The 14,271-nt window shown below is 35.6% G+C and overlaps 1 non-coding gene across 1 annotated transcript; it reads right to left on the bottom strand.

Annotated features, from left to right (window-relative positions):
* Positions 1-12,678: 12,678 nt before the first annotated feature.
* On the bottom strand, positions 12,679-12,783 carry LOC126021578 (U6 spliceosomal RNA). The gene has a single exon (XR_007500082.1). It is a non-coding gene; the product is annotated as a U6 spliceosomal RNA (small nuclear RNA).
* Between the last annotated feature and the right edge of the window lie 1,488 nt (positions 12,784-14,271).

The raw sequence follows: 14,271 nt of genomic DNA, 5'->3' as shown, positions 1-14,271 counted from the left end.
CTTAAATACTATTTACTTCAACTTTAAGAAATAAGCTAAATGAACATTTCTTAGTTTTTATTGATTCATATATTTCATGTAAATGAAATTAAGCAGCTTTAACTAGACACCAATCTCACAAATATCTCAAAAATCCATCTTATTTCAAGACTTTTTCAGGAATCATTCTTGATGATTCTAAGGTGACCATATTTGTGATTATATCCTGGGTCAGTCACATACAAGGTAAGAAGATTACCATACTCTCTCTCTAATTTATATTCTGTTATATTTATTTTGAATTATAGCATACTTCTTTTAGAGATCCAATATGAGAATCTGTCTTATCTTTACCTAGTAATACTATGTTTTTTTTAAAAGACAAAAACATACCAACTTGTGATGTTTAAATTCTGGTATGTCTTATAGCTAAGAACCAAGAATTTTTATCTCCTGATGAATGGGCATATTGCCGCTAGAGTTTCTTAGTCTTGCATAAATTCTGGTATGTCTTATAGCTAAGAACCAAGAATTTTTATCTCCTGATGAATGGGCATATTGCCGCTAGAGTTTCTTAGTCTTGCATTTCTTAATCTTGATTAACCTTTATAAACTATGGAATATGGACCCTCAAGACTTAACTTTATTCTAAGTGGCCACTAATGATATAGATTTTTTTCTCTTAAGAACTCAGAGAAATTTTAAAATTACTTTGCTAAAAATCATCTATCAAAATAACTTTCTTCTTACATTAATTTTTCTCAGCTTTTAAAGAGTGCCTGGATTTTGAAGTGGCTTGAATTTGTGTGATTTTCCCAAGGAAATCAAATAAATGCTGATAATGTGGTTACAGTTTATCTGCTAGTGAATAGGGAAAAATAATAAAGTACAGGGGCTTCGTGATGTACAATGGCTTAAGTCATTAACTTATGAGGTGTTTAAAGGATACAACAGTAGAATCCAGACTTGAATTTTATACTCAATGATACTGTAACTTAATACTCAATGCTCAGTAATATTGTAGTCAATAGCTGAGGACAACTCCCAGTTAGTCATTCAATCACAAAGGCGGTCTAAGGTGGTGATCAACTTTATAAATTTAAAACATTTTCAATTTATGATTTTCTTATTGTTATATAACTGAGAAAGATCTCTTTCTTTAGTGACAGTGGAGGGCTGTGATGGAATTACCACAAAAGCCAAAGCAGAATAGTACATCGGTGTTATTATGAGCAGGGCTAGCAAGTCTATTAGGGCAGAAATTGTGACCAGGGCTTTAAGAAGGATCTATACTAGAGTCCTAAAGAAAATATAGCTGAAGTCATATAATGAAGATTAAATTAGTGTAAGTTTTGATATCATTTTTAGCCTAAGATGGTTTATTATTCGACTGAGTAGACCTAAGTAGTATTTTATAGAATATTCAGCTAAAAACTGATTTTTACAAATAGCAATGAAGCAGAAGTGTACATTTTTATGTACTGAGCACAGTTAAAGTACTAAATGTCCCTCACTCTGTATATTTATATTGGAACATTCATTTAGAGAAGAATTTGAAAGATTCCAAATGTGTTTGCCTTCAGTGAGGTTTTCAAACAGTAGTTAACAAATTATGTCTCTTAGAATCAGTTATAGAATTTTAAAAAATGCTTATGCTTGGTACTAGCCATAAAAGATTCTTATTTCAGGGATTGAAGTAATAATACAAAGGACAATATGTTTGCCTTTCACACTGTGACTCGAATTAGATCCTTTGAACATCATATCATTCTCTGAGCACTGAGATCTCTGCCAGGACCGATTTTTCTCTGAGTGTTAAGCAAGGAGTGAACCTGGAGTACCTTGGGGTGTGACCCCCAAACAAAATGTGAACAAACAACACAAAAACATTATTATTTCATTGGTTTGATATTTGGTCTGAACAGTCTCAGATGTTATTTTTGGTGATTCTAATATGCAGCCAAGGTAGCAAGGCCTAATCTAGAAGAGAGGCCAACTCATATTAATTTTATACCTTTTCTTTATAAGAACAAATTTCCTCAGGCAAAAATCATACTCTATCTTTAATACAGATATAAATTTTAAAGGTATAAATTTTTTCATGAGTCTTAAATAGCCAAAAAGCTTTCAGACTTTCAGTTTTCATATAAGATACATTTCAAGCAATATTAAGTAGATCAATAGTCTATCCTTATTCAACTAACTGAATAATTATTCAGTCGTTGAATTCAATGACAGAATCTTAAGCCATTTAGAAGAAAGGCTATATTTTTAAAAGATTGGTAATGTATAATAAGGGAAAAAAGACATTACAATGAGACTATTGTTTTAATTGACTAACATGACAAAATGTTGAAACTTAGACCTCTAAAGATATTCACAGCTATTCCTGTATCCTGGAAATGTTCTGACCTAGAGAAGTTCATGAGTTTGAATTGCTCAGTAATGAAAGACAATGAAGTGAAGACAACATCATAGAGCTCATTTCCCTGATCATTATGTCCTAAGAGACTAGAATCATTTGAAATTAAGACCCCAAAATCTTTCCTGTTTTTGACACATGAATCACCTTGTACTGAGTTTCTTGTCAGAGAGTCAGTGATAGTGTTTAGAGCCACATCATCAAATAAATGAGTCCTATGTGGATACATAACTAAAAATTTATTAATTTAAGAGAGCTTGACAGTATTAGTCTAGAATCTAGGAAACTATTCTGGTGCCAGTTAATATCATTGAAGATACTTTTGTTGAATCTGTAATTAATCAAAGTCCATTTTATTAATCAAAGTTATTTTTATAACTGGGATAAATGAGATTTACCTTATCTAGCAAGTTTCTATTTACACAAAAACTACTGAACTATAGTCATTGAGAGGGATTAAAGCTCCCTTTGGTTTTCATTCATGGCTGACATTTATTTATAACAAGTCCTATTCCCAGTAGATAAGGTACAGAATTCATTTTGTAGCATCTAGTCTTTTGTGTAATGAGTCCTGAGTGAATTTCTTTTTTTTTTCCTGAGTGAATTTCTTCATGTCCTCAACCCACTGAAGATAATCTATTCTTCAACCTTTTTGTGTGAGCCAATTTTGTAAAATTAGTAAATCTTTCCTATTCTGTGTTCCATTAAAATCTCCTCTGGATGAGATTACTGACTGCCCAAAGCCCTCCAACACTGGGATGATTTGATTTGATTGTCAGATTAGCATTGACTACTTTTGTATCTTTAAGAATTATGAGCTTTGTTATTTGTAAGACCCAATAGGAAATACACATTTTTATTTTGTTTGAAAAATTATTTAGAAATTAATATGGCCATAAAGGACATTAAACCATTGTTAAATATCTGTTCGTAAAGGCTCCACACATTTTCTAAGAACCCAATTCTGAAAAATATGACTCAATAATAATATTGAGTACTTAGTATTGGTGTGTCTGGTATTTAATCTCTACTATAACTTTACATGGTAATCATCTACCTAATTATGCATACCCATTTACTCAAAGGTACACTTGCTTTGGGGATAACCACAGGATTAAATCTTTTGTATTATGAGATTTTCTTGGTTTTTGCCAAGCCCCTCAGAATAGTTCACACAGAGTTTAAGTAGCTCACTACCACCCTACTACCACCATAGTACTGTCCATACTCAGTGCAGTGGGAGTGAGCACTCTTCTCTATTACCAAATTAAGGTGTCTGAGGTGCTTCACTCTTGTCTAGGAATATGGGAGATTATTCTCTTCATCACTCACTCCCTTGTATAGTGCCTGAAGGCATATGCATATCTAAGCATATATCACACAGAAGGTAGTTACTTTATTAAACAGCTAAGTGGTTTAGCTCTAAGAACTGCAGGTTTTCTACTCAAAAAAAAACCTATATATTTAATAAGGGAGATCATAGAAGCAGAAATAGATTAAAGTCCCAGCTCAGTGAAGGTCAGAATGCCTGGATTTGTCATGATCTACATCAGACCAAGTCTCTGGGCACTGTGAAAGCTCTCTTCACAGGGGTCCTTTCTCTAATGTCTTGGCCCTGAAACCTCTCAGACCAAAGAGGATCTACAAAGTTGAGATATCCTGTTAAGCCTCCACATGCCGTATTCATATCCCAACCTTGGGAAACAAGTCTGGAATAGAGATTGCCACAGAAATAACGCATGTGTGTGTTTGTGCATATGTGTGTGAAAGAGAGAGAGAGATAACCTCTTATTTTAATTAATTTATTTATTTTTGTTTTTTGGGCCACACCCAGTGACACTAAGGGGTTACTCCTGCCCATGCACTCAAAAATTACTCCTGGCTTGGGGAACCATATGGGACGCCAGGGGTTCAAACAGAAGTCAGTCGTAGGTTTGCGCATGCAAGGCAAACGCCCTACCACTTGCACTACCTCTCCAGCCCCTATTTCTTTTTTTTAATAATTTTTATTTTGACCAAAGTGGATTACAAGTCTTTCACAGTAATATTTAAGGTACATAGTGACATTTAATAGGGGGCATTTGCACTACCAATGTTGTCTCCCTCCATCCCTATTCCCAGCATGCATCCCATATCCCCCTCCTCTGTCCCCCCCCCCCCCCGTTGGTCTCCTCTGTGTCTAGTTTGTTGTAGATTGAGTATCAATTCTGTTGTCACTGGCTTTGGATTTGGTACCTAAGTCTGATCATTTTTTATTTCTACTTAATGTTCATACAACTGTTGGGTATTGGTACCCTCCATTATTTCCCCCTCAATTTATGAGGCAGAACAAGATAGTTCAAGTTATGTGGTTCTGTTTGAAGGAAAAGGGGGGAGGAATTAAACAAGAAAAAATGGAGGAGTTCTTCTAGAGGCTATAAATATCAATTTAAGAGAAGGAAGGGAAAAAGGAAGAAAAATATAACAACAATACAAAAAAGATCAAACAAAAACAACCCTGAAAAGCACCACAACAATAAAGACAATAACCAAACAATAACCACAGTCCAAAATAAAAACAAAACAAAGCAAAATTTAAAATATAAATAAAAATAGTAACAAAAATTAATTTGTGCTGCTCTTTTTTTCTTTCTTTTTTTTTTTTTTTTTTTGCATAGGCACAGGCATAGGGGAGACTAAAAAGGGAATTCCCTTGACCTAAGAGATACAGGGTTTCTCCTCCTTTGAAGTATACTGTCATGGGAATAACTACAGGCTCCATACATGCTCTTTTACTCTCCCCTAGGTCCTTTTGTGGTGTCTGGAAACTTTCCACTCAGTCTTGGATGATAAAATCAAACCTCTTTAATTAGAGATCTTGGTATTTGTACAGGTCATAGGATGGAGCCTAGGATGGAGTCTTTCTTTACAGTTCTAGAAGTTCTGTTCCATCACTGTTTTTTTAATCAGTCTTCTGTAATTGGTGGTCTTGGTTTTTGCTTCGATCCTAGGACAAAACCTAGGATAGCGTCTTTCATTATGTTTCCAGAAGTTCTGCTCAGTTGCAGTTGTTTCAGTCAGACCTCTGGAATTAGAGATTTTAGTTGTTGTACAGATCGTAGGCCAAAGCCTAGGCTAGTCTTTCTTATTGGTCCCAGGATATGTTCTGCCCAGTCATGGTTGTCACAGTCTGTCTTCTTTAGTAAGCAATCTTGGCTTTTGCACTAATCAAAGGAAGACAAGTCTTCTGATTTCATCTTATCATTAGGGAGTTAGAAAAGACAACCTGCTCTTAGATCAAGTTGTTGCCATTTCCTCATTGTCAGGATGTCATATCAAGACTGGTGCATGTTTGTGTCAGAGCAGTATTAAGAATGTCCCAGAGGAAGTTTGATTCCGGGAGCTATTGCAGAGAACTGTGTTGGTTCAATGTCTAAGATCTAAAGTTCAGGGTTGGAGAGCAGTATTAAGAATGTCCCAGAGGAAGTTTGATTCCGGGAGCTATTGTGGAGAACTGTGTTGGTTCAATGTCTAAGATCTAAAGCTCAGGGTTGGATGGTTGCTGTCTAATCACATGGAATCTAAGTTTGGGCCACATAAGATATGTTCAAGATGGAAGGCACCCTGGTATTGTAAAATGTATGAGTTTTTATCCCTAGTAGATAAGAGCTTGTTTCTATATGTAAATTTCCCCCCTTTTCAGTCTGCCTTTGCAAAAAGAAATGGTGGTATATTATATTGCTGGTGCATTTGGGGGTGAGGGTGTCAGGCTCCATCATCTCTGTGCCCTGGTATTGACCTGAGTTTTTATTCCAGCCAAGACTTTTCTTGTAGGTTTTTGTACTAAGTACAACCAAAACTGGTGAAGGTAAGGAAGAGAAGAAAACAAAAACAATACTATATATAATATATATAAAGAAAAAAATAAATAAAAATGAGTTTTAAAAAGTAATTAAGGGAACAAAGTGATGCAGAAGACTACCTTATATTTGGGAATAAATAGGTTAAGAGGTAGTATTATAGAGGTCTTAAACTTATAAAGGGAATATAGGCTTCCCCATTGTCTTTTGAGATATTCTTGTGAGGGTTGGAATGCAGGGCACATTTTCATCACACCCCCTGGTCTTCTTGAGTTTGAAGATGTGATGTTATTTTAAGTGATTTGTGGCAGAAAGGGCTCAGGTAGAGTTCTTGCACTGGGCGTCCTTCTGGAGCTGGATCTAGTATGAAGCACCAGTCCACATTGTGGGTGTGTGTGAAGGAGGGCTATAGAGCATGAGTCAGCATGAGTGTTGATTGTAGTTTCTTGTCCAGCCCCTATTTCTATTATTATTTTATTCTATTTATTCTATTATTATTTTAATAGGAACAGATATATGCTCTTGTAGTTGCAGATATTGAAAGTTTCCACAGAAAGACTGGTTATAAAAAGGTGTCTTCTACTCCAGCCTAATTAATACAAAGAAAAACAAATGTATTTCAATGTATTTTTATTGAAGAATTTCTTCAATAAAATTGATTATTATTAGACTCTTCATTTTCTACATATTGAGCTTTCTTTACTTAGATGCTAAGGTGAGTAGTAAGTAGCAATTAGGAAAAAGTTGTCTAAGAGAATAAAATTAAAAATAAGGAACAATGACATACTTAAATGATGGCATAGAACTAATATGAAAGCCTAGATCTTAATTCATGTATAATTAAAAATATTAAACTATATTCCCCCCAAATGTATATTCCATCCTGATCCAATATCTGTTATATTATGGTTGTCAGAGACAATTATGCACATCACATATTCTACAACAAATAACATTTATTATGATAAAAAAATGTGCACTAAATTATTGTTTTATTTTCAATGTAATGTAGACATTTATAGGATTTCTCAATCCTATAAATGAAAGCAAGGTTTTAAGATTTTTGGAAAGTAGTAGTAGTCCCCTTTGTTCAAATTTGAGATGGACTAAAAAAATAATACTTTCTGGATGTTTCCTATGGTTTCATAAAGATATCTTATTTCCAGCTGCTAAAACTTGGACCAAAATTTCTATAAATACAATTTAAATTGGTTTAATGCAGTCAAAGAGGTCATCTCAAGTGATTAGATATAGGAACAGAGATCAGAAAGAAGTGAGAAAACAGTGAACAAACATATGACTAGAATATTTTAAACAGCAGAAACAGCTGCAGTAATTTCTGTCTCCTGAATTTGATATCTGATTGATGATTCTTAGTGAGTCTGTTTCTGTCTAATTTCACTTTGGATTAAATTTTCAAAAATTAAAAAAATATTGTCTTGTACTAAAGGTCTAAAAAATTTATAAACTTTAAAAAATACAAAATAAAAATTATTCTATAAACATTTAACTAGTTTCTGTCATCTTTTGAATGCTTAATATTTGAAATTTTTTCTGTTTCGTGTTTATATATAAACTCACCTCCATAAACATATCTCCATACCAATAATTTATTTTTTTATATTTATGGGTATCTATATATAGACCTATATTTTAACATATAGTATAAGATATACTCATATATCTTAATACATGTGAATTTATACATTTATTTAAAATATGTATATTACATGTAAAATATTATATACATATTCACTACTCATTTGCATTTACATTTTAAATGCAAAGATTTTAAATTTTTATCTAATAATATTCCTTATTCCTCTTTTTTAAACCAAAAATAAATAATTATGTTATTTTGCCACACACTTCTGATTGACAATCCTAATAGTCATTCCCAAAGGTCTCCCATTATCACTCCATTAAAGGAGTTAGAAATCCTAAATAATCATTTTCTCAGTCTCTTTTGAAATCAAAGTGCCAAGCTTCACTAAGGAACTCCAAAAATAGAAAATAAAGTCTGCATTATTTTCAGTAATATATTATAACGTTTTCTTACTTGTTTTTTCTATTTAATGAATATATCATAAATATCTTTTCATGCAAGTAACTATGTATCTGTTTTGTTTCATTTGTTATAGATATAATTTTTTTTCTGCCAAACCTGATGGCACAGAGGGGGTACTTTTGGATCTGCTCTTAGAGATTACTTCTGGCAGACTTGGGGACCATATAGAATGCCAGGGATCAAAACCAGGTTGACTACATGCAAGGTAAAGACTTTTGCTATTGCTATTGCTATAAGCTATTGCTCCGGATCCTGTTATAGCTATTTTTAATTGAACATGCAGAAAACAACAATTCTATAAGTTATCCTGTGTATACAAATGGGCTTGGCATATCTATAACAACAAAATTTTTTAAAATGTTGCCTTTTATAAAAAACTATTGGGGCCAGAGTGGTAGCACAGCTGTAGGGCATTTGCTTTGCACACGGCTGACCCAGAATGGACCTTGGTTCCATTCCCCCGGATGGACGTTCTATACGTCCTCTAAGCCAGGAGCAATTTCTGAGCTCACAGCAAGGAGTAATCCCTGAGTGTCACCGGGTGTGACCCAACCCTCTCAAAAAAAAAAAAAAAAAAAAACCAACTATTTCTCCTCCTTTTCTCTTTGTCCCCAAGTAATTGATAATTGATTTCAAAAAACAAAAGATCATCTCTTTTCTTTCACCATAAATAATTTTGCATTTACAAAATTTTTATAAAAAATGTCATTATAGATTATGTACATTTTTCTCTACTTATATTTTGCATAATTATTTTGAGATCTATATATCTATACATATAAAATATTCTTGGTCATAGAGAGAGCAGCTGGAAAAGGTCTTGGTCCTACACAGAACCTACATGAATTCTACAGCTGACACCCAAAATAAAGTTCCCTGATACTTACCAGGGATGTTTCTTAAGCACAAAGCTACGAGTAAAGCACCACCTCATGTGGCTCAACATTTTTTGTTAATCTTTTACTACTCCCAATAAAGAATTAACCCCAACCAAAATTTAGTCTGATAGTACGAAAGTATGATCTTACTAAAAGCCAGGAAAATTGGATCCCTTTCTAATCAATAACTACTTAAATGCCTAAATGGAAGGAACCTTATCAAGTTATATTAAGCACTTCTACTGTTCTTTAACAAGAGCAAAGTTACCCCAAAGTTGCAGCCTGACACAGTGCACTCCATGGCAGCTCAGGCCTCAAAGCCTCAGTGAAGGGCAGGACTTGCGAGATTCTGTTCTCCTAGGACAGGTAATCATCCTCCTTTGAGATTTTATCTTTGAAATATTTAAATAGGATGTATCCCCGCTGGGAGAAAGCAAGGGTAGGATAGAGACCCTTTCAAGGTCTCCTCTCAGAACATCTGTTAGCCATAAAAGGATATCAGATACCGAATAGGAGGAATTGCCGACAGCAAGGAATCATGATTGTCTCAATCTGATTGTCTCCTCTGACAAGCTCTCTTTGCTATTTGTTAATTTTGAATTGATGCATCTGTGTGCACCAATGAGATACTTGTGTTGCTAAGCCTGTGGAATCCTTTATAAACCCTGTGCTGTGTGAACCAATGAAATATCTGAAGTGTAATACCTTACTATCATGGATTACTGTAAAAGTCCTTGGTTTCTAAGACTCCTGGTCCACTGGTGAACTTGCTTGTAAGAGACAGTGCACCCCAGAGCTCTGGTTCAATAAACCAGCTCTGCTGTTTACAGTATCTGAAGTTATGGTTCATGGTCTTTATTGAGGTGGTGGGTTTTACCAGGCACTGGGTTTCCCAGACCTTTGGCCATTTTGAGCCTAGGGTTTTTATGGACCCTTTACTGACCCTTTAACAGTGGGAGCTTGTCCTTTGCCCTAACCCCTCAAAAGGGACCCTGAAAGCCCAGAGACACTGGTTTATCCAGTAAGGCCTAGGGAAGAGTAGAGTCTTTGGAAGATTAAGACTCTCAGGGGGGGTTGGAGCTGAATTGTTATGACTCCCTCCCGTGGTAACCAGGTTGTCTTTGGAAGATTAAGACCCAGAGAGATTGGCACCAGGGCCTAGTGGCCAGATCTCTCTCCCTGAGATTGGAGCCGAATTGTCATGTCTCCCTCAGTATTAGGTTTGAGGTTGGGCCGAATTGTCAAGTCTTCCTCAGTGTCAGGTTTGCGGATTCCTCAGCAAGTCTTGGCCAGGCTCCTGAAACTAACCAACGCATCTTTTACATGTTGGTTTGGGGACCTTTTTTTTTTTTCCTTTTTTCTTCTTTTTTTTAACTGGACAATAAACAGGAAGAGGGAGAAGTCATTCTGGTCCCTAAAAAGTCCACGGGGTTGTGAATTCCTTTTGGCAGACCGACTGTCGACCCTGAAAGTGGAGTGAATGTGAAACCATTTGAGATGGACCCGACAGGTCAGAATGTGAGGAAAAGTAAAAAAAAAAAAAAATGTGTTGTGGCCCAAGCCATTTGACAAAGCCCTGTCCAAGAGAGAACCTTCAGCACCAGGAAATGCCAACATCAGAACTTTACCTGAGACTCGCAGTCTTCAAATGCCTCCCCATCGAGGGAAGAAGGAGAAGGTCTGCCACTGCCCTCAACCTCCACCAACCGGTGAAGTTGAGATGAGTTCTCCATAACAGACTGAACCAGGAGGAACAATTGACTGTCACCAGTGTGGTGCCCCTAACACTTGGTGGTGCAACCTACACTTTTGTCTTCAAGACCTAATTCATGCAGATGGAAAAACTCAGCCCGTCAAGGCTCGTGAGTACAAATTCTACGTCTGTCCAGGGCATGATCCAAAGAGGGTCGGATGGACTCTCTGTGATGGACCAGAGAAGGCCTTTTGCCAAAAGTGGGACTGCGTATCTTCCAATGATGGGGGTTGGAAATGGAATTCTCAAAGCTCAGACTCAATGAAACTGTCTTCTGTAAACCCAATCCAAGAGGGGTGGGTGTCACAAGCACACCTTCCTTTAGGGCAAGCAAACTTGGATAGAATCAAATTATAGTTTACAGTGGAAGGAAAGTGGGATAGGAAATGGGCTACAGGCCTGACTTGGGTCATAGTCTACAACTCATATGGAATCAAGCCTTCCACACTGCTGGAAGTCAAACAGAAAGTAGAACAGAGGTTATGTGCCAGCATAGAAGACAGGCAAGCTCCGTGCTGGAGGGTGGGCTTCTAGGATGTTCCTAACACAGGGAGTTAGTGGTTGTGTTCTAAGTCAGGATTGATCCCGTGTACAGATAGGCTCCCCAGGGTCAAGAGGGAAGTTAAGCATAGCCACCCTATTAGGTTTGGGGATGACAGAGGCAGGGATTGGTATTGCCTTCCTAACACTGCACCACCAGGGATTGTCCTCATTGAGAGCAGTCATATTAGAGGACCTCCTGGGGATGACTACGTGTGTTTACCTAAAATACATGGATCAGGATCCACCCAGAGATCATCTGAAGAAACCAAGCCTTTTTTTCTGATAACACTATTGTATATTTTTTGAATTTTAACAGCTGTGTGAAACAATGAAATGTCTGAAGTTTAAAAACCTTATTATCATGGATTACTATAAAAGCCCTGTGTTTCTAAGACTCGGGGTCCACTAGCGAACTTGCTGCATCAAAAGACATTGCACCCCAGAGCTCTGGTTCAATAAACCCGCTTTCCTGTTTACATTCTCTGAAGGTATGTTTCATGTTCTTTATTGAGGCAGTGGGCTTTCCCGGGCACTGGGTTTTCCCAGACCCTTGGCCATTTTGAGCCTGGGGCTTTTATGGACCCTTTTACGGACCCTTTAATATCCTTTGTACCTTCCAATAAAACCTGTTTTTACTTCACTGCTTGCCCTGAAATTCTTTTCCGTGGGGGAAGATGACGGTCCTAAAAACCCTGTTAAGGTAGTCACGGAGGACCTCCCCTGCCTCAAGATATATCTCTCTTTCTTCTCACTGTCTTTCTGAATTTATGTTTAAAAAGCTATTATCCTTCATAGAGTAATTTAAGTATAGAGGGGTATCACTTTCTTATAGATATAGGATAATCATTATGCATTCAACTACTAAAGCATAATTTGAATTTTGGACTACTTTAATTCTAGTGACCATAAACTTTTATATTACAAGCTTGCACAGCTTTGTTTTATTTTTTGTTTATTTATATTACTTTTAGAATGGTTTTGGATTCACAGCAGTGATCTGGGGTTACTCTTGTCTCTCCTAGCAGTGCTCTGAGTTTATATGCAGTTCAAAGGTTTTGGAGTGGATGATGCTGCACTAAAGGCAAACACCTGACTTTCTGTATTTTGTGGTTCTGTTTTTTTATTAATGTTCAGGAAGAATCTATACTTGGAACTTATGCATTTAAGGTAGATAAGATATATCTTCACTTTTTTTTTAAAATACGGAACGCTTCACAAATTGGTGTGTCATCCTTGCGCAGGCCATGCTAATCTTCTCTGTATCGTTCCAATTTTAGTATATGTGCTGCCAAAGCGAGCACGATAGATCTTCACATTTAAAGAAACTTTCCAAATGTAGTTATTCCGACTCACTATTTTTTTGATGTGTGTGTATTTGGGCCACACTCAGAGATACTGCTGGCTTTGGGCTAGGGAATCACTCCCAGAGACCTCTGGGGACCAGTTGAGATGCTGGGGATCTAATCTGGGTCAGCTGTGTGTAAGGCAAACATCCTACCTACTGTGCTTTCGATCTGGCCTGACTCACATTCTTAATGATAGCAAATGAGAGTTCTTGATTTAATACTCCTATTATTGTAGTAAAATCTGCTGTACGGGTGTTCTAACACATTTTTAATGTTATTTTTCTGTAGCTTCAAAGTTTATTTGTCTAACAACTAATTGTGCTAAGTGCTCTTCTATATGATTCTTTGTCATTTGTATATTCACACTGTCATGACTATTTTAATCTTTGTTCCAGTATTGTAATTAGGCCATGTATTATTTTCTTTGGCGTGTGATTATTTTTATAATCTGTATTCAGTTTTCCCCACTTTTTTCCTTTTAATATTAATATTGTCTTTCAAAGCAGACTTTTTGGAGGTAGTGGTGTTTGGGCCACACATGGCTGTGATTAGCACTTACTCCTAGCTTTGTACTTAGACATTCCTTCAGGCAGTGCTCAGGACCATATGTGGTTTGGGGAAATTGAACCAGGGTTTGACACATTCAAGCAAGTACTTTAACCCCTATAGTATGTCTACAGTTCCCTTAAAGTAAACTTCTAAAATTTCAATGACAATTTCATTATAAACTGCTATCAAAAGTATTTTGAGTAGTATAAGTAAACTTTATTTTACCAATATATGGTCAGTCTTCTGTTTAGTAACTATTTTAGGAATAGGATGCTTACGTAGTTTAGTAATCTGTGTTAATTTTTTTATATGGTAAATGGGATGACTTAAAATTTACTTTTGACCTTGGATATCTAGATTTATTTAAAACATTATCTTTTTACCCCTAAATAGTTCCTGTACCTTCTTAAAATAGGTTTTGTTATATTTTGGTGTAATTCTAGATGCTATGTCTGTTTTGTTGGACTACTTTTTTTATCCTTAAGACAATGCCTATATACTTACTTGGTTATTCATGCTTTGCAATTTACAATATTTTATGCCTTGGGTATTTTTTGTTATTTTAAATATTTTGTACTGCTTTATGAAATTTAAATGTAGCTTCTCAATTTCTACACATAAACCTGCTATATAATATTGATATTGATATGATATTAAATGAGAATTTCTTAAATTATAAATTAATATGAAAATTGCCATCTTAACAATAGTGTCTTCTAATCTATAGCTACTTTATCTCTCATTATCTTTTATTCTTTTTTCTTTTGTCATTTTCAGCAATACTTTGAAATTTTCAGTCTTATGAACTCATGCATTTTTTTCATGATTACTCTTAAATATTCTACACATTGATGCTATTTAAAGGAGTTTTTATAAACTTATAAGGAGCTTCAA

Source organism: Suncus etruscus, chromosome 10, assembly GCF_024139225.1.
Source record: "Suncus etruscus isolate mSunEtr1 chromosome 10, mSunEtr1.pri.cur, whole genome shotgun sequence".
In the NCBI taxonomy this organism is placed as follows: Eukaryota; Metazoa; Chordata; class Mammalia; order Eulipotyphla; family Soricidae; genus Suncus; species Suncus etruscus.
The sequence above is the reverse complement of the archived record's forward strand: the minus strand, read 5'-3'. Positions and strand labels throughout refer to the sequence as shown.